Source organism: Pan troglodytes, chromosome 7, assembly GCF_028858775.2.
Source record: "Pan troglodytes isolate AG18354 chromosome 7, NHGRI_mPanTro3-v2.0_pri, whole genome shotgun sequence".
NCBI classification, from domain to species: Eukaryota; Metazoa; Chordata; class Mammalia; order Primates; family Hominidae; genus Pan; species Pan troglodytes.
Window position 1 is genome coordinate 124,609,233 of NC_072405.2, and position 25,975 is coordinate 124,635,207.

Below are 25,975 nucleotides of genomic sequence, written 5' to 3' on the forward strand. Positions count from 1 at the left end.
AGATGTTGGCCATGACTCTCTGGAGTTATCTATCACCCCAGATATTGTATTAAAAGTTTGCCTTGCAAATTCAGTTCTCTGTTGGTCAAAGAAAATTAATCGATTTTAAGTTTTTCCAATTCATCTTGTTTTAAAGATAGAAGTCATGACTTCCAAGCTCTTTAAATGTCAGAGCTGAAACTAGAAGGCCACAATTATATATTTTAAGAACATAAAATGTCTCCCTTATTCCTATTACACAATAGGTTACAAATACATGTCAGCTATGCTTTCTTCCTTCAGTAAACCTAAATTGGCATACAACCACTGAGTTCCAGGTACTCAGCAAGGTGTCTAAGATTTACTAAGGACACAACTTGACCTTTGTTTTCCAGGAGACTTTAACGCTTTTATTCACCTTTTACATTATACCAAGTAATTTTCACAGCTGCAGGGAAGTCACTCTTCATCTTTCCAATTAGAGTTGTTATACTCAAATGGTACTTGCATTTAGTATGTAATTTTATCATTTCACTCCGCTATAAATGACAGCTACCCAAGCTACCAGTTAACAATAGAAATAATATGCAGGAGCATCACACTAGAGAAAACTTCAACAAATAAGAGTTAGAGCACAAATAATTGAACGAGAAGCTTCTGAATTTTTAAAATATTATTCAACGTTATAGAAGTGTTTCTCTTTCATATTTACCTAAGCCCATTCTCTGAGTCATATGTCAGGCACTTAATAATAGTTTCTTGTCTCTGGTGCATCTGTAACTGAGTTCCTAATATAGAAGTTATCATCTGGTACAATTATACTACTGATTGCTATAAAGTTCACAGAAATTTCAGAAAGTCTCTTCAAAAATCCATTATCCTGTGTTGTGTGTTAGATTAATCCTAAGTACTGTATTTTATGTAGTGGATAAATTTGGATTTTATAATTAATAGTGACTTTTCCTATAATACATGAAGGGATATTAATGAATAGAATAGATAGTAAAAACAAGACGAAACAAAACAAAATGATAAGAACCTTTACATGTTCAGATTTTAAAAAAGCTTTAGAATTGATTTTGGAATGACATGGTCTACAAGACAGTTTGTTCCGCTGGCAAGTGAATTCAGTTCTATTTTTCCAAGAATTGAATTCAATTTTGAGTTAAATAGCCCATTTACCTGTCATTTCTCAGAACCTCTGAAACTGTCTCACGTTTTACATCTACACTTTCAACTAGAAAGAAAAGTTTTGATCTGAGGCAAACAAGAAGATTCAGCTTTAAGTCCAGTTTTATTCCGCTATTTCCATAATTCAGAGGGAATTTAAGTTAAATCTTATAGTCAGACACTCTTTAGATAACTAGCTTAAGACATGCTCTCTCATTCTCTGAAGGTAGTTCCTTTCTGAAACACTTCTAGCATCATCATTCATATTTACATTTTGTTGTTTTACAAATATATCACTTCTCTTGTAATTTCTTGTGTATCTATGGAAAATTTTAGAAGGTGGAAAGTATCTTTTATGATGATTTTGTTTAAATAAAGCCATTAAAGAGGTATTTTAAGTTAAGCTGTGGTTCATGCCCATCTTCTTTGGAAGAAGTTCAAATTATAGCTTTATTATTTAGTATATGTGTGACCTTGACAACTCAACCTATCATTGTTTCAGTTTCTTCATCTGTAAACTAAAAAACTAACAATATACTGTTTAGCTACTAAACACAGTACTTATCAGGTTAAATGACTTAATATAAATAAAGTTATCTGAGGGTACTGGTTAAGAGCATGGATTTTTAAAAAGCTAAACCAAGAAAATAGCGCAAGATCTACTTTTAGGCAGAGATAGATTCCAAATCATATTAACTTTTCTACTTGTGCCTGTAGTAATTGTTTTTCCTCCTACTTAAAAAAAATAAGCCATTAAGCCATTTCTGATTTACATAAAATAGTGTCATTCTAGATTGATTTTTTTTTCTCTTAGACACCAAAAACAATGACACCCATCATTGATTCTCTCAGGTCTTATAATGGAAATGGTCTCCTTTTGCCTCTGGTACAATGATATTTTCTTTACTTGTGTATCATATCACATCTGTTTCATTCAGTCTCTCTTTCTCATTCTCTTTCTCTTCCTCCCTCCTTTCTTCCCCTTCTCTTTCTCCTTTTCTTTCTCTCCTTGACCCTTAACTCTTTTTCTCCCCACTCAAGGTTCTTGAGTTGTCTATGCTTGTTTGCTATGTGTATTTTATTTCTTTCTTTCACCCTTCAACTGACTGTTGTCTGTTTGCATCCCAAAACACAAATTAATGTTGTCCTCCAGGATCTCCATTGACCTTTTCAATCTTTAAGCTACTTTAAATCTCTGCATTATTTTTCACTGTATGCCATTCATTTCATCCTAATATGTTTTCTAATGGGACAACAACCTTATCTAGTTAGCTTCAAAGTATTTGAGATTCCACTTCAAAGATGACAATTTCCTTACCTTTTCTATAAATAATCAAGATAATCCTTTCTAGTTCTCTCTTTCCTCCCGCATAGCCCACTCTCCTTGGGCAATGCTGACAGGTGACAGCGTGCTGGCAGTCCTCACAGCCCTTGCTCGCTCTTGGCGCCTCCTCTGCCTGGGCCTCCACTTTGGGGGCACTTGAGGAGCCCTTCAGCCCACTGCTGTACTGTGGGAGTCCCTTCCTGGGCTGGCCAAGGCCGGAGCCGGCTCCCTCAGCTTGCAGGGAGGTGTGGAGGGAGAGGCGCCAGCGGGAACCGGAGCTGCGCGCGGCGCTTGCAGGCCAGCTGGAGTTCCGGGTGGGCGTGGGCTTGGCGGGCCGCGCACTGGGAGCAGCCGGCCGGCCCTGCCGCCCGGGAAATGAGGGGCTTAGCACCTGGGCCAGCGGCTGCGGAGGGTGTACTGGGTCCCCCAGCAGTGCCAGCCCACCGGCGCTGCGCTCGATTTCTCACAGGGCCTTAGCTGCCTCCCCGCGGGGCAGGGCTCGGGACCTGCAGCCCGCCATGCCTGAGCCTCCCACCCCCTCCATGGGCTCCTGTGCAGCCCGAGCCTCCCTGATGAGCGCCACCCCCTGCTCCACGGCGCCCAGTCCCATCGACCACCCAAGAGCTGAGGAGTGCGGGCGCCCGGCGCCGGACTGGTAGGCAGCTCCACCTTCAGCCCTGGTGCGGGATCCACTGGGTGAAGCCAGCTGGGATCCTGAGTCTGGTGGGGACGTGGAGAACCTTTATGTCTAGCTCAGGGATTGTAAATACACCAATCGGCACTCTGTATCTAGCTCAAGGTTTGTAAACACACCAATCAGCACCCTGTGTCTAGCTCAGCGTTTGTGAATGCACCAATCCACACTCTGTATCTAGCTGCTCTGGTGGGGCATTGGAGAACCTTTGTGTCCATACTCTGTATCTAACTAATCTGATGGGGACGTGGAGAACCTTTGTATCTAGTTCAGGGATTGTAAACGCACTAATCAGTGCCCTGTCAAAACAGAACACTGGGCTCTACCAATCAGCAGGACGTGGGTGGGGGCCAGATAAGAGAATAAAAGCAGGCTGCCCGAACCCGCAGTGGCAACCCGCTCGAGTCCCCTTCCACACTGTGGAAGTTTTGTTCTTTCACTGTTTGCAGTAAATCTTGCTACTGCTCACTCTTTGGGACCACACTGCTTTTATGAGCTGTAACACTCACCGCGAAGGTCTGCAGCTTCACTCCTGAAGCCAGCGAGATCACGAGCCCGTCGGGAGGAACGAACAATTCCAGACGCGCTGCCTTAAGAGCTGTAACGCTCATTGCGAAGGTCTGCAGCCTCACTGCTTAGCCAGCGAGACCACGAACCCACCAGAAGAAACTCCGAACACATTGGAACATCGGAAGGAACAAACTCCAGACGCGCCACCTTAAGAGCTGTAACACTCACCGCCAGGGTCCGTGGCTTCATTCTCTAAGTCAGTAAGACCAAAAACCCACCAGTTCCGGACACAATGCTACCTATATCTATAGCTTTAATTATTCCCATATCTATATCTCCATGACTTCTCACTCTCAAGTTTGAGAGCCATGTATCCAGCTGTCTTTGGTGTTTTATTTTTTCTAGATGCTTAGCAGTTCCATTGTGCTCCAACAATTTTGGCTGCTCATTTTAGGACAAATAATTAGGGAAAGAACTTTAATTTGGGGCACCAGCAACTTAATTATACTTCCCAAAATATAGATAAAATATATGCCTCCTGACAAAGTGACTATCTGTTAAAATACTTGTGCACTACAAGATGAAGCTTGATACTATAGCATGGTGTATAAGATACTCCGTGACATAACCCCTGCTTGTAAATCTCGGCAATCCTTCTTAAATTTAGGCCCTCTGTGAATATGGTTAAATGTAAAAAACTGCCGATACTCTGCCTTTTTCCAAGTTAATCTTTAAACTTAAAGTGTCTTATGAGATCATTTGTAGTCTCACTGCTTGAAACTACTCTAAAATAGAATAAGTAGTTAGTGAATTTTTTTCTAAGTCATTAGCTATTCTGGGTTTCCAAAATTATGCCATTAATGGCTCAACCATTAAAATATTCAATATTTTTGATATTTAGAAGCATAGGTGAATAGTGTATTTATCTTGTAGTCTTAACTTAGAAAGTGACAGTAAATAATTATATGTCAACTGTGGCATTATTTGGCAACTGTTTATAAACAAAACTGGGCTTCAGTTACAATATAAACTTGGATTTTTACTTCTATTTTGTAGATTCCACATTTTCTGTCTTTTCAGACTACTAGTTACAATGACTGACTTATTTATAATTTGATCTGGTGTCCAGATGTGCAAACTTTCTTAAACCAAATGTTACTTTTATTTTCATCAGTTTGTTTTCATTATATGAGAAAGCATATTAGAGTGGCTATTAAAGATCTAATGTATTCCATTTACTGTGACTTTTTTTTTCAACCCAAAAGCTGTTTTGTTATGTATTATTTAGTCAAGGCCTTAAATGTAATATATTTTATCTGTTTTTAACTTTTATTTTAAGTTTGGGCATACAAATGCAGGTTTGTTACATAGGTAAACTTTGGTCATGAGTTTGTTTTACAGATTATTTCATCAAACGGGTATTAAACTTAGTATGCATTCGTTATTTTTCTTGACGCTCTTCCCACCCTCCACCCTCCACCCTCCAAAAAGCTTCAGTGTGCATTGTTGCCCTCTGTGTATCTATGTGTCTCAACATTTAGCTCCCAGTTTGAGTGAGAACACATGGTAATTGGTTGTCTGTTCCTGTGTTAGTTTGTTAGAGATAATGGTCTCCAGCTCTATCCATGTTCCTGCAAAGAACATGATCTCATTTTTCTTAATTACTGTGTAGTATTACACGGCATGTATGTACCACATTTTCTTTAGCCAGTCTATCACTGATGGACATTTAAGTTGATTCTATGTATTTGCTATTGTCAAAAGTGCTTCAGTGAACGTGTGCATGCGTGTATCTTTATAATAGAATGATTCATATTCCTTTGGGTACATACCAGACAATGGAGTTGCTGGGTTAAATAGTATTTCTGTATTTAGGTTTTTGAGGAATCACCACAGTGTCTTCCACAATGGCTGACTGGCAGGGATGAATCTCTATAGCAAAGAAAAAATAAAGAAATACATACCTGTACTCTAAGAGGAATTTATTGGTGAGAAAAAACGGTAAGATAGTTACAAAAAAAATCTATACAGAAATCACAAAAAGAAGACAATAAAAAGAAAAATGATAAGTGACTTTTCAGGATTTTGATATGTGTTTGGCCTGGTAATTATAACAAGGCTTATATTTCTTCAATGATTATTCTCATAATTATTCTTATATCTCTGAAATGGTAGGTAAAACATGGTGGGTAAAAACAAGAAAACAAAACAAAAGAAAAATGAAGCTTATAGATTTGGTGTTATGTATACCAGGTTTGAATCCTAGTTCTATTATTTATTGATCATAGGGTTGTGGCTAGGATACTTAACATCTCTTAGCTTCATTTCCCTCATTAATAAAATAAAACTAAAATAATATTTTAGGGCTAATATAAAAATAAAATGAGGTTATATAAGTAAAGGACTAGGAGCATTGTAAATTTTAATTACTTGTTAATTTTCTTCCCATCTGTAGTAATAAAAATATGATTACCTTTTTTCTTAATTAATACTTAGGAAATGTGTTCTACTTTTTTCTCTGAATTTTGAACATATTCATATGGAATCCTAAAAGGAAGTTGAAATGTTATGTCCTTGTAGTATGTATGTAATTGTTGTAAAGTGATTCTTTTAAATTAATAATGCACAACTTTTAAGCTTTTCTTTTTAAACTTTGGTAGTTGTTAATCATTAGAGGTAGGTTGGAGTTAATCATATTTTCAAAATGGCAAAATTAAGTCAAACCTGGCTTATAAAATCCAGATTGTATGTCCACTGGATTTACAGAATTATCAGATGGATAATAGATTGATCTTAATTTTGCCCTTTAAATTAAATGCCAGAGTATTATAAACCTGGGAGAATGACATTTGGGAACCAGAGTTGTATCCTCTGATCTTCTTTCATAATAAAAGTCTTCAAAATTGTAAGGAATAATCCTAGCACTTTGGGAGGCCAAGGCAGGTGGATGGCTTCAGCCTAGGAGTTCGAGACCAGTTGGACAACATGCAAAAATGCATGTCTCTACAAAATTGCAAAAATTAGCCGGCCATGGTGGCATGTGCCTGTAGTCCCAGCTACTCCGGGGGCTGAGGGAGGAGTATTGCTTGAATCTTGGAGGTTGAGGCTGCAGTTATCCATAATTGACTGAGCCACTGCACTCTAGCCTGGGTGACAGAGCAATAATTTGACTCAAAAAAAAAAATGCAACAAAAAGAGTGCCAAAGATAAGATGTTATCTCATGGAAATAGCATGGAATAGGATGATCTACATGAGTTGATTCACTAGTTGTATTTATTAAAAATAACTGCTTCGTATAAACTAATACTACCTAATATTATTGATAGTTTACTTATGTCAGACATTATTCCTTGACCTTTTACATATAGTATTCACTCCTCAAAATAATCTCATAAATTACATACTATAATCATTATTTAATGAAGATAAAACCACTGAGGCAGAGAGCTTTTAAGTAACTTGCCTAAAGTCTAACAGTTAAAGAATTGATAATGTAGAATTAAAACCTAGGCATGTGGCCCCGGAGGCCATATTCTCCAATGCTACAATACAATTGATTATGTCATAGTGTGTCTATGGGGCTGACTTAATGGACCTATGACCTGTCCAGTTGCACAGGGCACCATGCTTACATGGATCTGCTCTTGGTTTAATGCTGTGCTGCTGACATTTTGGAATTCTTAATAATTTGCAAAAAAAGACCCCACATTTTCATATTGAATTGAACCCCACAAATTATGTGGCCAAATCTGTGTATGACTCTTGGCCATGAAATAATACACTTCATAGGTAGAGATGATATGAGGAAGCTCCTCTCACTGACAATTATTACAATGTGTAATTCAAACCAGTGGGAGAAAAATGAAACTATCACTAAATAAGATATTAATTACACTCTTTATATAGCAAATAATGAATTGTTATTTATAACAAATAAACATAAGCCAACTAGTCTCACAACTTCCTTATGAATATAAGCCTAAGAATATAATTACTTGTCTTCATGCTTACCATAAAAGGGAATAGTCAATAAATCCTAATATATTGGGAGTTTCAAACATACTTCTGTTGCCAAAATATTATTGGAGGAATGAGAGTCTGTTGTTGAAAACTTAGAAAATAAAAAGACATGGTGCTTAACAGTGAAATATCAAATTAAATCTAGTAAATATGTTATTATTCTCACCTGTTAATATTAATAGCAAAGTAATTTTAATGTTTTCAAGAGCTGAAAAAAGATACCATGAATTGTGTATTACCATAAAAATTTGAGGTAATATTACAAAACCTAGTTTTTTATATATGCATAAAAATAGTTTTCACTGATTAGTAATTTAATTTTTTAAATAAATAAATGCCTGAAATTTAAAACAGCATTATTGTAAAATTATAAATGGTTCTTTTTTTGCTGAGTAAAACAAATGAGCAACATTCAATTCTTGTTACAAAAGTGCTATATTTCTGAGTACATTTATGAGAGAGATTTCTGGATTTAATTTTCCTCATCTACGCCATGTAGCTTAGCAATAGTGTCATTTGGGATAAACATATTTTCTTTACAAACAAGCTAATGAAGAGTTTATGGATGGATAATCTACATAAGTTTTGTTTCTGCCACGTTGTATTTATTGAAGTTTTATTTGATAACACATGATACGTTTATGTATGATCACTTGGATTTTATCGTTTGAGGTAAATTGCCTTATATCATATTGAGTTCCAATTTATCAAAGTAAAAAGTGACTTCCAATAATCATAACCCTGAAATCTATAAAAAAAAATATTTGGCATATGCAATTACTCATTTCAGACATTCTTTTACATTTGAATCTAAACTTCATGTACAAAATTTTATAAAATAAACCAGAGTAACATTCTATAAATATTCAACATCTGCTATTTTAAAAAGCCTGAACTTATTTCACTAATTGTTATGTGGTGATGTTGAAAATAATTGAAAGATCAAACAGCTTCTTCCAGGATGTGCAGTGTAGCCAATATAAAGCCTGTACAACAACAGCAAGAAACAAAAGTAGATATAAATCACTGAATTAAATCTTATTACAGTCTAAGTGCTTCTCCTCTAATGATACTCACGTAATTCTTATTGTGTAATTCAAAAATATTAGAATAATTAAAATGATGTAGAATGCCACATCTCTTGGAAGCATTAGATTATTGTTAATTCTGACAGATTTCTATAATCCAAGTCACAGTCTTCTTTTCAGACTGTATGATTAACTTACTTATGACTTATTCCTAATGTAAACAATATCTCCATGGAGAAAACTATTACTATTTAATGGCAATTTTTAAAAGCATTAAATTTGTTCATATTGTCAGATAATGAACAATATAACAGTGTATATTAAGCACCAATCCTATGTATACTACTTTGGTAAAATTAAAAGGACCAGAAAGAAAAAACATAACTATATTGCAATTGAGATGATATTAAAAGTCATAAGTAAAAAGAAAAGCAAAATCTTATAACAGACATTGAACAAAATAGGCTTTCATTACTATGGAACACAAAAGAGGAAGGAAAGTGTTGATATAAAATATCTATGTCTAGATATTGGCTTCTTGATGATTTTTTTTATCTTTTATTCCTTATCGTATTCATTCCTTTAGTTATTTAAATATCCAGCAAGGGTTTTTTGGACATCTTTGAGTAGAGAATACTTAAGTAATTACATAATATGGATCTGAAGATATGAGCTTTATGATTAATTCCTATAAATAAGTTATGAAGTTCCTGTTACAGTGGTCATAAATATAGGTAAGAATCCATTATGTATCTGGGTGGGAGTACAGAATGGAGAGCTGAGGATTGTCTCTGATTACATATGAAAGTTCCACTAACTATGAAGTTATCGGTCAATGTTTTCTGGGGAAAGCACTTCAACATAGGCAAAGTCTTTCTAACCTAAAGAAATTTAGAGTTAAATATAGGGAATAAAATAAAACAACATTTTGATATTTTGTGTATTTTGTGTTTCTTTTTTTACCTGCAATGTATGAAATGTGTTTCCTTTGTTTTGATTTCTTGGGCAGACTGAAGGGTAAAATATCCTTGCTGAAATATATCACTGCCTAACAAATTCACTAAATCCAGCTACAGGAGATGCATAGGGTTTTGACTGACACACATTCATCTGATTCCTTCCACCTTGAAGTCTCTGATGAAGTAGCAAGGCAAAAATGTTCAATCTTTCTCCCATCTTCTTTGGATTCATTAACATATCATATCCTTGAAGTAATTGCTGACTCATTGATGTCTCATTTGATTTATCTAAAAGAATCTTCAGCTGGACATCGATACCCATATTTTAAAAAAATGTGGGTTGTTTTATTGGGCCCAGAGAGCTACTTTTCCCTGGGCCATTCTTTGCAAATAACTGAAGTCCACATCAGCTTTGAGATCCGCTGTTCCTGGGGCAATTAAGACATCATGAAACTTGTGGCCACAAAACCCTCTGAAGGTCTCTGTCTTTGTTCCATCATGACCATAATCAGCAATCTCTGCAGCACCTCCAGTTAGTGCAATGCATTGAGAAAGTTCCTCAGTGATAACACCAGCATCAGGAAACACTTCAACTTGATTGCTTGTTTAATCTAGTGACTTCAGCCATTGCGACAATCTACTGTAATTGTTATTCGAATTAAAATTTTAATTAAGTGAATAAAATGGAGCTACTTATTTCACAAATATATAATGTTATTGCAGTATTTAAGACTATAAGGGCCCCTTATATTGATAAAGCTAATACTTACTTGGGAAGGTTTTGGTAGTAAGACAATTAAGGCATATTTAATAGAAATATTAGCTGGGCATGATGGTATGCATCTGTAGCCCCAGCTACTCCGGAGGGAAAGTTGGGAGACTGACCGAGCCCAGGAGTTTGAGGCTGCAGTGAGCTGTGATCAGGCACCTGCACTCCATTTCAGTTAAAATATGCTGAAATTTATAAATTAAAATAATTTATAAGTTAATACCAAACATTTGGAAAAAAAATTCACTTTTAAAAGTTGTAATGTTAAATCAAAGATTAATATTTAAAAGAAATTATGAAGTCATTTTTATCATGCAAAGAAATGTTGCTCTTCAAAACACCTATAAGTTCATATTTACATACAGTCCTGCTCCATGTGTGGTATGGATAGCATAAACTTGACTTTCTTCTCCATCTATGCTTTTACTATTCTCCTCACCAAGAATTCCCCAATTAATACTCTATTTCCACCTATTGAAATAATAGTCAAATTTAAAGGACTGAGCCTAAATTTCATTATTCTATAATATTTTCCAGATCCCTCCTTTTAAAATAAGTTATCTTTTTTGTATTTTTTACTGATTTTTCCCAATGATACACTTTGCTCAATCATAACACAGGTAATAAAATATTACATTAATTTACTTTAAATATTTGCAAATATCTGTCCCTTTCTCTATATTGCAGACTCCTGATATTAAAGGGACTGTTATAAATTTGCTTTCAATAGACAACCATTGGATTATAATATCAAAATCAGCAGCCATGCCTAGCCAGCCTATAAATGAATACTTAGCTTTGATTGTAAAAAAAATATAGTATGTTAGATGAGAAAAAAGTTACCAATACTAGATAAATTCAATTCAAACTCCACATTTCAATACTTATAAGTCTGTTTTACATAATTTCTATTACAAAACAGTTATTTGCTGACTCTTTGGGATCCTTTTGGACAAAAGGTGATTCAGTAAATTTCATGTAATCAATAACATTAAGTTGAGAAAAAAATCAATAACTGTACAGTTCATCAAGTGAACAGTCAATAAATTGAACTTTGTATTTTCCACAAGTTCTATTTTAAGGCATTTGATTTAAAAGCCAAATTTTTTGTCAGTTCATTGAATAAAAGTTGGTAACATGAATAACAGGGATTAAAGCTCATAATATAGCTCTATGAAAATAAAGCTCAAATACAGCCGATTACATGTTATAATTAAAATGTGCATTTAAAAGGTGACTTTATAATAAACAAAATGTACATGTTAGAGTATTAAAACATCTAAATATTTTAGATTAAAACATTCCACTGTTTTTTTGTTTTGTTTTGTTTTGTTTTGTTTTGTTTTTGAGATGGAGTCTTACCCTGTAGCCCAGGCTGGAGTGCAGTGGCTCATTCTCGGCTCACGGCAAGCTCTGCCTCCCAGGTTCACGCCATTCTCCTGCCTCAGTCTCCCGAGTAGCTGGGACTACAGGCGCCCGCCCCCACACCCGGCTAATTTTTTGTTTTTTAGTCGACACGGGGTTTCACTGTGTTAGCCAGGATGGTCTCGATCTCCTGACCTCGTGATCCACCCTCCTCAGCCTCCCAAAGTGCTGGGATTACAGATGTGAGCCACCACACCTGGCCACATTCCACTCTGTTTTTGAAAAGCAGTTTTGAAGAGCAGAGCAGATTCAGTTACATGACCAAAGGTAGCCCAGCCTACAGGATTTTATAAATTTCAAAATCTTATATGACAAGAGCAGTTGAATAACTTCATATTCTTGGAAAATATTGACATAATGTACCTTTTTTATTGTAATTCTCTTGCCATTAAAATTACAATGACGTTTTCTTTCTACATTTTTGTCTTCAATACAGCAGCCTGCCATATTGCTGAAGGTTTGTGAGACACAGCCTAGAAGTTTGTTATCAATCCTCATTGGTTGAGGCTCCTCCTGCTGTAGTTGAAGACTGTCTACTGCTAAAAGAAGAGAGAATATACTAGAAAGAAATAAAATTACTTGATGTATTTAATTTTTTCTGTTACTTCCTGTCCATTTGTTCCTTCCTGTCCCTTTGTCACCGGAAGACATTCTGTATTTTCGTCCTAAGGCATCAAGTGCATTGAGAACAACAGAATGTAGACATTTGTGTGCTTCAACATACAATGGAGTAAGAAGTAAATGAAAAATTTTATGTAATAGAGATGTTGACAGATTCCATTTCATCTAGTGAACATATCCAGTATTTACAACCTTACCCCACACATATCATGCAGACTACCTGACTGTATGTTTTGCTTCTAGATCAAGACCTATTGTCCACTCTAAAACATCATGCACACATATGAAATCCCGATTGTCTACATTTATGGAACACACTTTAAAATACTTCAGAAATATTAAAATGATAAATGTCAGCAAAATACAAGTTCATTTGAGATTCAACATGCATTCAACTCTTTACTTAGCTAGGAGTTATTTAATACCACATGCTGGCTACAGTGTTAGGGTCTGAAGTACATAGCTTAATAGGGTTAAACTTTGATATAGGAAGCAAAAAACTATTCAATTATAAAACAGTGTTTACATACTTATAGGAAAATGCTTACAAAAATTATATGAAAGCACAATGAAGTGATCTATTTTAATAATTCTACACTAGAAAAACAGGAATTAGTGGTTTAGAGAAGGATTTTTTGTTCAGGTTAGATTTGGATAGGTCTTTCCAGAGTTAGTAAATACTTTCAGAAGGAGAAGAGAAAAAGCACATTTCAGAAAATAATTAATGACATGAGCCATATCAAAGAGATATAACAGAGCATGGTTTATTTAAGAAACTATTCATGGTCCAGAATGGTAATGGTGTAGGATGGTTGTATTGAAAAAAAAAAAAAGTAGTCTATACAACAATCAAGTTAGCTTTTACCATATTTTTTAAAATGATGTTAAGTAATTTTGAGTGATGTGGGTCACATTCTGCAGGGAATGGCTAATCATAAAAGTAATTAAGCCAAAAACTATTTGGGGCAGGCATTTTTAAAACTTTAAATTAATTACCCTAACAACATCTTTCTAGAAAGCAACTGTGCCTGAAGTGCACTTAGGGCCAAGAAACAAGCAAGTATCTGCAATTTTATTAAAGTGTTGTTTGCCAGTCTTTCCTCAGAAAACAATAAGAGATTTGAGAAGAAAAGAAAAATAATCATTTATGTAGTTTTTAGCTCAAGTTTCAAATAAAGAGACAAGGACAGATGGTATATTAAGTCAAGAGCTTTCTTGATCTTGCCCAACGAATGAACAGAAAAGTAAGAGCTTCTCCCAAAATTCTCAGATGGATTGCCTCTGAAGCGCCTCCACTTGGGTTCAGTTTCTCATCTTTGGTTATTTCCTTTGATTAAGCATAAAGTGATGTGTGAAATAATTAGGAGAAGCCTGGACTGGCAGAATAGTTAATGCATCTTCATCTAAGATAAACACCTCTTCTCTTTCATCTCTCTATAGGTATTCTTGATTCATCTTTTTATTAGATTTCTTTTGAAGCAGTAAGGCTTTACCTCATATTGCAGGATTTCCTTCACCGTTATCTTTAATCTGCAAGTTAACATTTGAACCATCACCAAAATATATCACTATGATAAACCAAATAACAAGTAACCTTTATTACTTTATATTTTGAAGTTCAACAAACCATAATCTTAAGGAGTATGTTTGGAGCGTGTCTGAAATAAAAGTGACATCATTGCAAAGTGTTATAGTTAAAAACAAGCAATCCAAAGTGAAACTAGGGCAATCTCAATTTCCTATAAGCCACGCTAGGCAGGTGAGATTTCTGCTTTGTTAAAAAGAGTGAAAGTGTAGAGCATAGATTAGAAATAGAAGCAATCCAGGACCAAAAACATCAGTTAGCTGAATTTGGAGACAATAAAGACAAGTGTTAAAGTGATCTGAGCTGGGGGCTAGAGGCTATTCATTAAAAAGATGAAACTATTTTCATTTCTACATTCATTTTTAACCATGACACTCACTTTGAAATATAATTTGCAATGACTTTATAAAGAGAGAACAAAAAGCATAAAGCACTGTGAGGAGGTGGAAATAAATAACTCTTATTAAAAACAAAACAAGGAAGTCAAAGCAAAAAAAAAGTCCATAAAAAGTTTAGATACAGTTTGAAATAGAGCTTACCAATTAGTTTCACTACATGACTAAATTTATTTAAAAAGAAAAGTGAAAAGAAAAACAAATGTGGAGATGAAACACACCCATTTTGATGCCTTGAATTGATAAACGATAGTGGATGCATACCCACACACGCACACCCACAGAGAACTAAGCACTGAGAGCATTAAATTTAGCTTATCTTAAATAAAATACTATATTCAACTCATTAATCTTTCTTTCTTGGTAATAGAGTTGTAATTTATAATTGTGACTATTATGGCACAGATTCATTTGAAAATACTCTATTATAATATTTAATATTTTGCCATTTCCTCTAGAGCTAAATTTCATTTATGCTAAACTGAAATAAAATCTGGAAGAATAATTTGAAAATCAGTGGCATAGGTATGAAGACAGTAAAAATTGGCTTACATAAATTTTTAGGGGCAGGTATGCTTTACAAGATCTCAGGTAAATTAGGGTCAAATATAGAAAACATGATTTGTGTTAAGTAAGAATATAATTAAAAACTCTAAAGCAAAGTAATTGCAGTATTTTTCACAAACACCTACTTCTTAATATTTTATGTATAACATAATATTAGAAAAACACAATCAATAGGAAACAAGATTGTTTAAATTAACTTGACTGGATTTTCTTCTCACTTTCCCACATGTAGTATTTTGTAAATATATTTTAGAGTTAGGGAGCATAAAGAAGGTGGGCATTTGATTTTTTATTAGAATGTATAATAAAATCTTGAGATAAAATTATCCATGATGTTTCGACATGTCTTGTATTAGCTTTTGTTCCAGACTATCTTTCCAAGAAAGTTTATACAGCAAATGACGTTGAAAAACAGTGATCCCCCCAGGGACAGAGGACAGATTTGTGTCTTGACTTGAAAAAATAAAGATAACATATCCTTCTGAGATAAAGTTTTGGCAAGCTTGCCAGTAATCCCCTTAGAAGACTGAAAGTTCTATAAACTCACTGTGTGTACCATCTACCTGGGCTGCTCCACACAGCTCCCATGGGATATGGGAGAGCAACAGAAACCAACTTAAACACAAAGCTGATGTTGCCTGCTATGCCTTGAGTAACTAGAAATTTTTTTTTGTTTTTGATCTAGGAATTTCATGTGTTTTACCAGCATCTGTGATACTGTGGGGTATGTTGTAAACTTGCAAGTACAATAAAAATTTCAGATCCTTCACATTTCTTAACATAAAAATGCTCAAATTTTCAATGAGAAATAAATTTTTAAATTTATTTATTATTCTGATGAGGAAACTGAGGAAAGCACTGGTTAATTTATTTTATTTTATTTTTTGGAGATGGATTCTCACTTTGTTCCACTGGCTGGAGTACAGTGGTGCAATTACCTGCACATAAACAGTCAATTAACACGTGTTTTGTATGTTATATGTACTATCTACTGTATTCTTACAATAAAATTATCTAGAAAAAAGAAACTTATTTTAAAAATTATTGAAAAAAGAAAACATGTTTACTATTCATTAAGTGTAAGTAGATCATCAAAAAGATCTTCATCCTTGAGTTCATGTCCTTTGTAGGGACATGGATGAAGCTGGAAACCATCATTCTGAGCAAACTATCTCAAGGACAGAAAACCAAACACCGCATGTTCTCACTTATAGGTGAGAATTGAACAATGAGAACACATGGACACAGAGTGGGGAACATCACACACCGGGGCCTGCCAGAGGGTGGGGAGAGGGGGAAGGGTTAGCATTAGGAGATATTCCTAATGTAAATGACGAGTTAACGGGTGCAGCACACCAACATGGCACATGTATACATATGTAACAAACCTGCACATTGTGCACATGTACCCTAGAACTTAAAGTAAAAAAAAAAAAAAAAAAAAAGAAGATCTTCATCCTTGTCCTCACATTGAGTAGTCTGAACAGGAGGAAAAAAAGAGCTGTTGGTTTTGCTATCTCAGGTGTGTAAAAGTCAGAAGAGATGGAGGAGATGAAAGGGGAAGCAAGAGAGTCAGGCACACTCAGTGTAGTTCTACACTAAATTGTACATTGTAACTTCTGACTTTTTGCTTCTTCATTTCTCTAAAAATATTTCTGTGTGTCACCAGTCCTTCTTCCACCATTTTCTTTTAAGTGCCCAAATCATGAAAGGCCTGTGTCATAAAAGAAGTCAAAAGCAGTCTTGAATAATTGGCAAACTTCTGCAAGATTGTCTAACATCAAATTCTTTTCTGACATTGCTTCTTCCCCATCTTCCTTATCCTCTGGCACTGGTTCAGAGCACTTATCTCCATCAAGTCGTCTTCTGTAAATTCCTCTTGCTTGGTGTCTATTATCTCTAGAATTTCTCCAAGATCCATAACTTGAAACCCTCAAACCCCCACCTTTTTCGCCATATCCCCAATCTTTTTCATGATTTCCTTGGTGGGCTCTGTTGTAAATCCTGTGAAGTCATGCACAGCATCTGGACAGTTTTCTCCAGCAGGAATTTATTGTTTCTGATTTGATGGTTTTCACGGCTTTTTCCCTAACAATGATGGCATCTTCAGTGGTGTAATCCTTCTAGACTTTCACGATGTTATCTGTATATGGGTTCTCGTCTATAGCATTGGTAATCCTTTCCATAGAGTATCATGTGTAATGAGCCTTAAAGGTCTTTATGATCCCCTGATCTAGAGGCTGAATTTGATACATTGTGCTTGAAGGCAGTTGGACCACTTGACACTTTCTGTGTTGAACCCATGGGGTTTTAGGTGGCCAGGTTCATTGTCCAATATTAAAATAGCTTCAAAATGCAATCCCTTACTGGAAAGGGACTTCCTGACTTTAGGAACAAAGCATCAATCCATTCCATTTCAATGCAAACAATCCAGAATGAGAGTTCTCACTGTCCAGGCCTTCTTGTTGTACAACCAAAAGACTGGCAGTTGGTATTTATCTTTTCCCTTCAAGGCAGCTTTATAGATAAGCCTTGACCGTAAACCCAAGTGAATTTGAACAAAAGATTAAACTATCTCTTCCTGCCTTAAATCATGGTGCTTTCCATTCTTTGCTAATAAATGTCCAGTTTTTTTTTTAACAGTATAGTGCACTTTCATCTGCATTATGAATCTGTTTATGCAGGTACCATTTCTTTTCAATGATTTTCTTAATGTTGTCTGGGAACTAGTCTGCTCCGTTGGTCAGCAGGAGCTATTTCTGCTGTTATCCTGACATTTTAAAAGCCAAAACTCTTTCTGTAATAAAATTATTAAACCATCCTTTGCTGGCATTACACTTTTCAGCTTATATTCTTCACATTCACTTTTTCTCAAATCATATTACAGTCTATAGGTATGCTTGTCTTAGTCTTACACCCACATAAAAGCTGGATTTTGAATACAAGATAAAAAAGTATTTCACAAAAAGTGCAAGGTTTTTACACCTGCTGGTGCAGCTGCAGTGACAGCATCAAAGGTTTTTTTTTTTTTTTTCTTATTTTATAGTGGGTCTTATGCTGGATTCTTTTATCACAAAATGGCTGTCAAATGTGGCTCCAAGACCTCAATCTATAGTACATATCAAGCAGTTAAACTTTTTCATATAAAGTGATGATTTTGTCACTTGGGAGCACTTCCAGCATCACTAGTGGCACTTTGGATGGGCCTTATGGTGTTATTCAAGGTTTATGATATTGCACTAAACATAAAAAATATGTAAGAACTGTGGAGATCACGTTTTATTTTGATGTACAATTTACTGAAGAGATGAACTACTCAAGGAGAGATGATTAGTGTCACAAGGTATTTTAAGCAGATACTCATAACAGGTGCTCACAGCAATAGCAACACAAAGTAGCTACAAAATTATTACAGCAGTACAGTATGCACTACAGTTAATTTTATGCAGTTACAATTTAAAACTGCATCTTTACACTTGTTACATTTTTCTTAACCTGGAATTTTGCAATGTATCATCTATAAGTGTTTGTGTGTGTATCTTTTTATAAATTTTAACCTTTTATAATAGATTTATACATATTTTATAATAAATGATAATATAGATTATTATCAACATATATTTTATGCATTTGTAAAATATCTGGGTTTTTCTAAACTTTTGCAATATTTCTAGGCTATGTGGTTTGTCTGTAAGTTTTTTCAAATTGTTCCAATTCTCCATTTTTTCAATATGTTTATTGAAAAAAATTAACATATAAATGGACCTATGCAAATCAAACCTGTATTATTCAAAGGTCGACTATATAAGTTACATTTTATAATATATAACATTAAAAGTATATTATACATAAAGTAATTAAATGTAGTATATAATATATAAAAATAAAAGATAAACTAAAAGTAGTAAATAAGTGTTATTAAATATAAGATATAAATATTAAAAAGTCATATATTTCATATATATATAGTATCCTCTCATTTTTATATGAAAAGTAGTAGCATGCCACGTTGGATTTTCATATATTGACTGATTTGCAGCTTGCTTCTTCTTTTTTTTTTTTTTTTTGGTTTTTTGAGACACAGTCTTGCTCTGTCACCCAGGCTGGAGTACAGTCGCTGGTCTCGGCTCACTGCAAAGTCCGCCTCCCAAGTTCAAGCAATTCTTCTGTCTCAGCCTCCCAAGTAGCTGGTATAACAGGTGCACGCCACCACACCCAGCTAATTTTTTGTATTTTTAGTAGTGATGGAGCTTCTCCATGTTGGCCAGGCTGGGCTTCAATTCCTGAGCACAAGTGATCTGCTTGCCTTGGCCTCCTAAAGTGCTGGGATTACAGGTGTGAGCCACCATGCCTGGACAAGCTTGCTTTTTTGTACTTGATATATCCTGGATGTATTTCAAAAAAATATATATAGTCATTTCCTTCTTTCCATTTGTAGTCCCATACATACTTAACTGTGTAGACACAGCATACTTCACTCAGTCACCAACTAATTTAAAAAATATTTATTTTCAAACTTTGTATTATTTTAAGTAATGCTAAAGTTATAAAGCTAATACATAATTTATTTTATATTTTTCACTTGTTTCTTGACACTTAAATGTTAAGTATTTTATTTCATCTTTTTTACCTAGGTGGCAAAGGATCAAAACGTTATCACCTTGATAAGAGAGCTTAAATTTTTTTGATTTGAAGACTGGGATTTTTATTCTCTTATATAATGTCTTTTGTGCTTTTATGCATAAATGATCTTGAAATTTCAAAAAATGCTTAATAATGAAATTATTTTTCATGTTAGTTTTATTTAAGATATCTAAAAGTGAAACTTTTAATTGTTCTGCTGTTCTCAACCTTGAAAACTTGAAAAATTAATCAGATTTATTCCAGTGATGATGACAAATGTAAATGGGAAGCAGGAATTTTTTGTTTTCATTAAGTATTCTGATATTCTCTATAACTTTTAATTATACAAAAATTGTGTTATATCTGTGCAGAAATATTCAAATTTTAAGTAATGGCTACTATTCAACTCTACTTTCATATTTAATTATTTTAAATACCCGTGACTCCAAAGTTTATGAGTTAGTATTTATTATTTTAACTAGTGCTTTGCATGTGTCCTTGTACATGAATTTTCAGAATGTTACAAATCATTATGCAAGTAGAGAATTTACAGATCCTGTGTCCACATTATAAATAGTCCCAATATATTTCACCCTCTTATGAGTTTCCATCTGAATGAGGAAATTGACCTGATGCAGACCATAAGTCATACATAGACAACCATCTTTAATTGTAAATTGTGGACTGAATTTTGAATTACTTATTTTTTTAAACTAGGTTTTTTTTTCAATTTTTCAAATATCATAAATACACAATGATATCTAGCTGCATAAAGATATCTGAAAAATGCTAATTGAATTATAGCAAAATATTTATTAATATGGGCATATTTGTAAACTGTTTCAGAAAACTAGAAGCCATTTATTAATACAAGTAATGTAATAAGGGTGTATATAAGCAAAATCAGCTACCTCCATGAAGCTGTTGATATAATCTTTAACTTTTACTAATTTTTCTTGAAAATAGAGGTGAAATAATAATCCATAGCTATTGTAAAAAGGAGGTCAATGATATGATAGAAAAAAATGGTCTTTAACTTTTTAATAGAAATATTTTGAAAAACTCACATGCAATTTATTTTTTACCCAATTAGTACAATTCTCTTGTCTGTGACAACCTAGAGCAAGACAATTGCCTTTTCCATATTTCTTACCTTCGGGTATTTGCATATAATTATTTTGTTTTCCCATAGGCTCCTCCTTTTTAATCAACACTTTCTCATTGCCTTTAACTATTCTTCTATGACATTCTTAATTTCCAAGTTACAGTGATACATATGTATGTATATAAATTAAAATATGCCTATGCTTATGTACTCCTATGCAATCTGAAAAATAAAACATTGAGGACAAAGTATTTTTAGGAAGAAAAAAGAATACTATTTGTAGCATCTTTTGACAGGGCAAAAGGATTCCTTTCTTTTTAAAAATAAACATCAATAAAAATGAAATTTGATGTCTTTTAAAATCTTCAGAGAGAAAACAATATGAGTTATGTGAAATGTTGACTCATAGACTTATTTTTAGCAGAAAAGAGAAGATAAACTACAACAAAATACATATTAATATTTCGTGTTAGATTAATTGATTTTTAAAAGCATATAATGTGATTGCTTCGACTACCTTAATGTGTTGTCATTTTAGTTATTGTTTTGGTTTTAATTATGTATGTTACATAAAATGTAACATAGTAAAATTCTCAATATGTTATGGTTTCTATTTTCTGTTATATGTATAGTAAAGGCAAAACAACCTCAGACTATGATTCACTCTAATTTATCTTTATTCTACCTTGAAATAAATATTTTAGTCTATTGAAGATCAAGTTTAGCTTTGTCCCATATTGCTATTCATTGTTTCCAACTACATTTCACCATTTTTACCATAAATCAAATTGCAATATCTAATGGGACCATGTTTATCAGTATTCTGTTTTACATGGAAATGTTTATTTTTGTGTTAGTGCCACACTTTTGATAAGCTCTGATTTTGACTTTGTCTATTTAATAAAGGAAAATTAGCGCTTTAGGTCTTTTTAAAGCTTCTATTCAAAAACCTGTTATATACCAAGTGTCTTCTTGGCTTTACCCCATATTTCTTCAAATCTCTTTCCCATGGGTGTCCTTCTACTTCTTACAGTTTGCTCTTGTTTCTCTATGTAGAAGAACTGCCCTCAGGCTGCCAATGCCCACTGTACTTGTGGTTTTTTGCACAAGTGACCAGAACCTTATGTCACAGATGACAGATTATAACTAAAGCCTGAGAGGTGAGGAAGTATTAATTCTCCAGGTCTCTTGCTGCTGACTGAGACAACTCCATGGTGTGACCAACACTCCCCAGAGCACCCCAGCATGAGCCAGAAATACCCTTTCTGGGACTTTCGCTGATATTGCACCCTTGCTTGGCTTCTTCCCTTTCTTGTCCCAATTTCTTTCATCTAATCTGTTTTTTTGTGGGAACGACTAAATTACTTCCACATAAATGTTCCTCTCTGTTGACGTCCCGAAAGTCCAAATTATATTTACTAAAGAATTTAAGTGTGATGGTACTGACACCAGACAAAATATAAATCAGAGTGTTTTATACTCATATAAGTTACAATCAGCCACGAGATCATTTTGTATCAAATATATTCATTGTCAGCCTACTAAAGCCCTGGTCATGTTCTATGTACTTGAGATGTAACAGTAAATACAATAGATAAAGTTTCTGTTTTTATAGAGTTTCTCTTCCAGTTTGGAGACATATACAAATAAGTAAATATATACACGTATGTGTACACGCATATATGCTTCGGGTAAAAAATAAATACATAAATAAATCATAAAAACAGAAAAATAATCTAGTGATGAGTGCTATCCAAAAAAAAAAAAAAAGCTAAATTAGAATGTCATAGAAAGGAACTGGAATGATGCTTCAGATTTTTAGTCAGAGGAGGTCTCTGCCAAAGGGCTAGGTTGTATTGAAGTTGAGATCTAAAATGACAGGATCAATCTAAACCTTTGAAGATTAGGAATAAAAACACTCCAACCAGCAGGGACAGTGGGTGCATGAGCCCTAACATAAAGAAATTTTGCCAGAAATAAATAAAAAGTGGCCAGAGTATTTAAAACAGGATGAGTAAAAAAGCAAAATGTTTTTAAAAAGAGAGATAATCTGAGTCATTATTTATCAGGGACTTAAAAGTCATACCATGTGCTTTTATGTGTGTAGTAGAAAGACGTTGGATATTTGAACAGAGGAGTTACTTGATCTGATTTTAATGAAAAGACATTTTAGCCATTCTGTGATTAAAGGGTTCCAATACAGTATCTTAGGTTTGGTTCCCTGCAAACAGAAATAAGGGAAGCAGGATTGGGCAGAGGGAGAAAACAAACTGTGATAAAGGTGAAAGAGAAGGCTCAGACAATCCCACATGCGGCTCAGGAGCTGGCCCTCTGGAGTTGTCCCAAAGGGAATCAAGGGTGTTTGGGCCTTTATACCCTCACATCAGACAGTAACTAGATGTCATTTACTCTATGGGCAAGGCACCTCCATTTGGGTAAAGGCAGTGCTGCGAGAAGTACACAGCTGTGAGCCATCAACAGCCAACATTCCCAGCAGCTGGGAAAATGAGTGCCTTAGACAGGAAATTCTCTTTCTTACACACTTACTATGTGTGATATTCACTGACATTTTTTGTGAAATTTTATTTTATTTTATTTTATTAAAAGCAAATTTGGTCATAATCTATTAAATTAATATCATCAATCTTTGTCTTAGGCCTCAGTTTGAAAAAACCTACTGACCTAGGAAATGTGCAGAAGGAGAAATGAAGAAGCAGGAAAAGCACATGAAAAATAGAGAGATCAGGAGGCTGTTATTAGCCTAGGCAGGAGGGGGATGTTACCTGGCCAAGGACAGTATCAGGGGCAGTGGAGAGAAGTGTTAGATTTGAGATATATTTTGAACCCAATTATATTTAATGTGCTGATAGATTTGAGTACAGAAAATGAGTACTGAAAAGCAAAGAGACAAAGGTAACTCCTGGTTTATATTGTTTAAAGTCCTTTTTATTCATGAACAATTGAATAACTCATGATTCAATGTAGTAATAATGGAAAAAATGCCACAAAACATTTGATAGGGGAAACTAAAATTTACTCTGGGATATGTTGCAGTTGAAGTGGCTATTATATATTCAATGTCAAGTATACAGTACATTATGCAAATCTAAAATTTAGAGAAGCAATTGTAGATATAAATGTGGGAGTCACCACATACAAATTAAAATCATGGAGCTGGATACCATTATCTGAGGCAGTGTCTGTCAAGTTTTTTTTTTTTATCCACAATAAAAAGCATTTTGCTTCTTAACTCATATTCATGTATAACTACTAAAACAAAAGTTTCACAAAATTGCTTGCATTGATTATGCAAGATTGAATATTTAAAGACCCACAAGGCTTTGCAAGTCATACACTTACTAAAGCTTTAACAAAGTTAAATAATGCAGTACAACAGAAGAAAGAAAGTACAAGCAATCCTCGGTGGTGGAGAGATTTTTAGGCAGCTTTCCAGAGTTCTTTCTAAGTTTCACAGAAGGCACATCATCTTTTATCTATTTCACTCAGACATGCACATAGCATCTTTGTCTTAGGGCAGTCCAGGAGTTTCCAGTGGGATTTGTCTTACCTCCCTGGTCACATTCCCAAACTAGATTGTTTAAGCAGTTAAATTAGGTGTAAGCTATCAATTTATATATTGGTAAATAATGTCAATAAGTTTGCCTTGGCTGCTTTCAGGAAATGTTTTACACTTAAAGTACACATTATATACTACTAGTTATTCAAACTCATTGTTTTTTTGTTTTTGTTTTTGTTTTTGTTTTTGAGACAGTGTCTCACTCTGTCACCCAGAATGGAGTGCCATGGCATGATCTCGGCTCACTGCAACCTCTGCCTCCCGGGTTCAAGTGATTACCACGTTTAAGCTATTCTCCTGCCTCAGCCTCCCAAATAGGTGGGATTACAGGCACGTGCTACCACACCCAGCTAAATATTGTACTTTTTGTAGAGACCAGGTTTTGCCATGTTGGCCAGGCTGGTCTTGAACTCCTGACCTCAAGCCATCTGCTCGCCTCAGCCTCCCAAAGTGCTGGGATTACACGTGTGAGCCACCATGCCAGGTGCCTGGCCTCAAACTCATTCTTATCTTGACCAAGATTCCATACAAAATTTCAGACATTCTCAGAGATTAACCTAGTGCAGTCCCAGTCTGGCTATAAAATAGCTCTTTCTTACACACTTAATATGTGTGGTGTTCACTGATATTTTCAGTGAATTTCTATTTTATTTTATTTAATAATGGCCATATTTATGTAATAGTCATGGCCTACAAAATTAATTTCATAAAGTTTTGTATTAAGCATCAGTTTGAAAAACAAACACTGATCTAGGAATTAAATGTCGAGGGAGAATGGAAGAGAACAGAGGACTGGATGCCTGGAAACACAAACATTTAAAGGTTGGAAAGAAGAGGAAGAAATAGAAAAAAACTATTGAGAAAAAGAAAGATAAAAAGAAATGCAAGAAGGCTATTATATCCTGGAAACTAAGAAGAAAATGTCTGATGAAGTGGTCAAGTGTTGCTGAGAGGCATAGGGCATCATGGACTGAGAAGTGAATACTAGTTGAGGATCTTGATGATAATTGAATGGATACCTGTTGGAGTGAATTGAGAAGAGAATGATACATGAGAAACCAAAGACTTGGGCAACAGACATTTTTAAAGATATTTGCCCTAAAAAGGAGGAAGTGAGGCAATAATTGGATTAGGTTATGGAGTAAAGACAGTGTTTTTTGGGTTAAATTACAACATGCTTTTATGACAAAGGCAACAATCCAATAGAAGGGGAAAATGCGACAATTTAAGAGATCGAAAGGAATATTGCAGAAAAGAACTAGAGAAGGCAAGAGACAGTGTTGCCCAGCAAACAACGTGAAGGTTTATACCCTATGTATTCACTAGGACAGCTTATCCATTTGGGTAGAAATCAGCAGAGTATATGGCAACAGATTTAAAACATTAGTTTATTGAATGGTGTAAAGTTGAGTGAGTTCTCTGGTGACTCGTCATTTCACAGGTGTGTTCATTCTATGAGAAAGCTATAGGGAGCAGGAAGCATTAGATCTGAAGAGAGAAATAAGGAGACAAATACTTATCTGAGGGATAGGAGAGTAAATCTATGGAAGAATATAGTTGTATTACTGAGTATCACTGAGAGATCACTTGAGATTTCTTTGTCGGACCAGTTGCCTGTGTGCT

General features: G+C 34.6%; 1 pseudogene; it reads right to left on the minus strand.

Annotated features, from left to right (window-relative positions):
- Positions 1-9,767: 9,767 nt before the first annotated feature.
- On the minus strand, positions 9,768-16,968 carry LOC100613577 (protein arginine methyltransferase NDUFAF7, mitochondrial-like; annotated as a pseudogene).
- Positions 16,969-25,975: the final 9,007 nt, after the last annotated feature.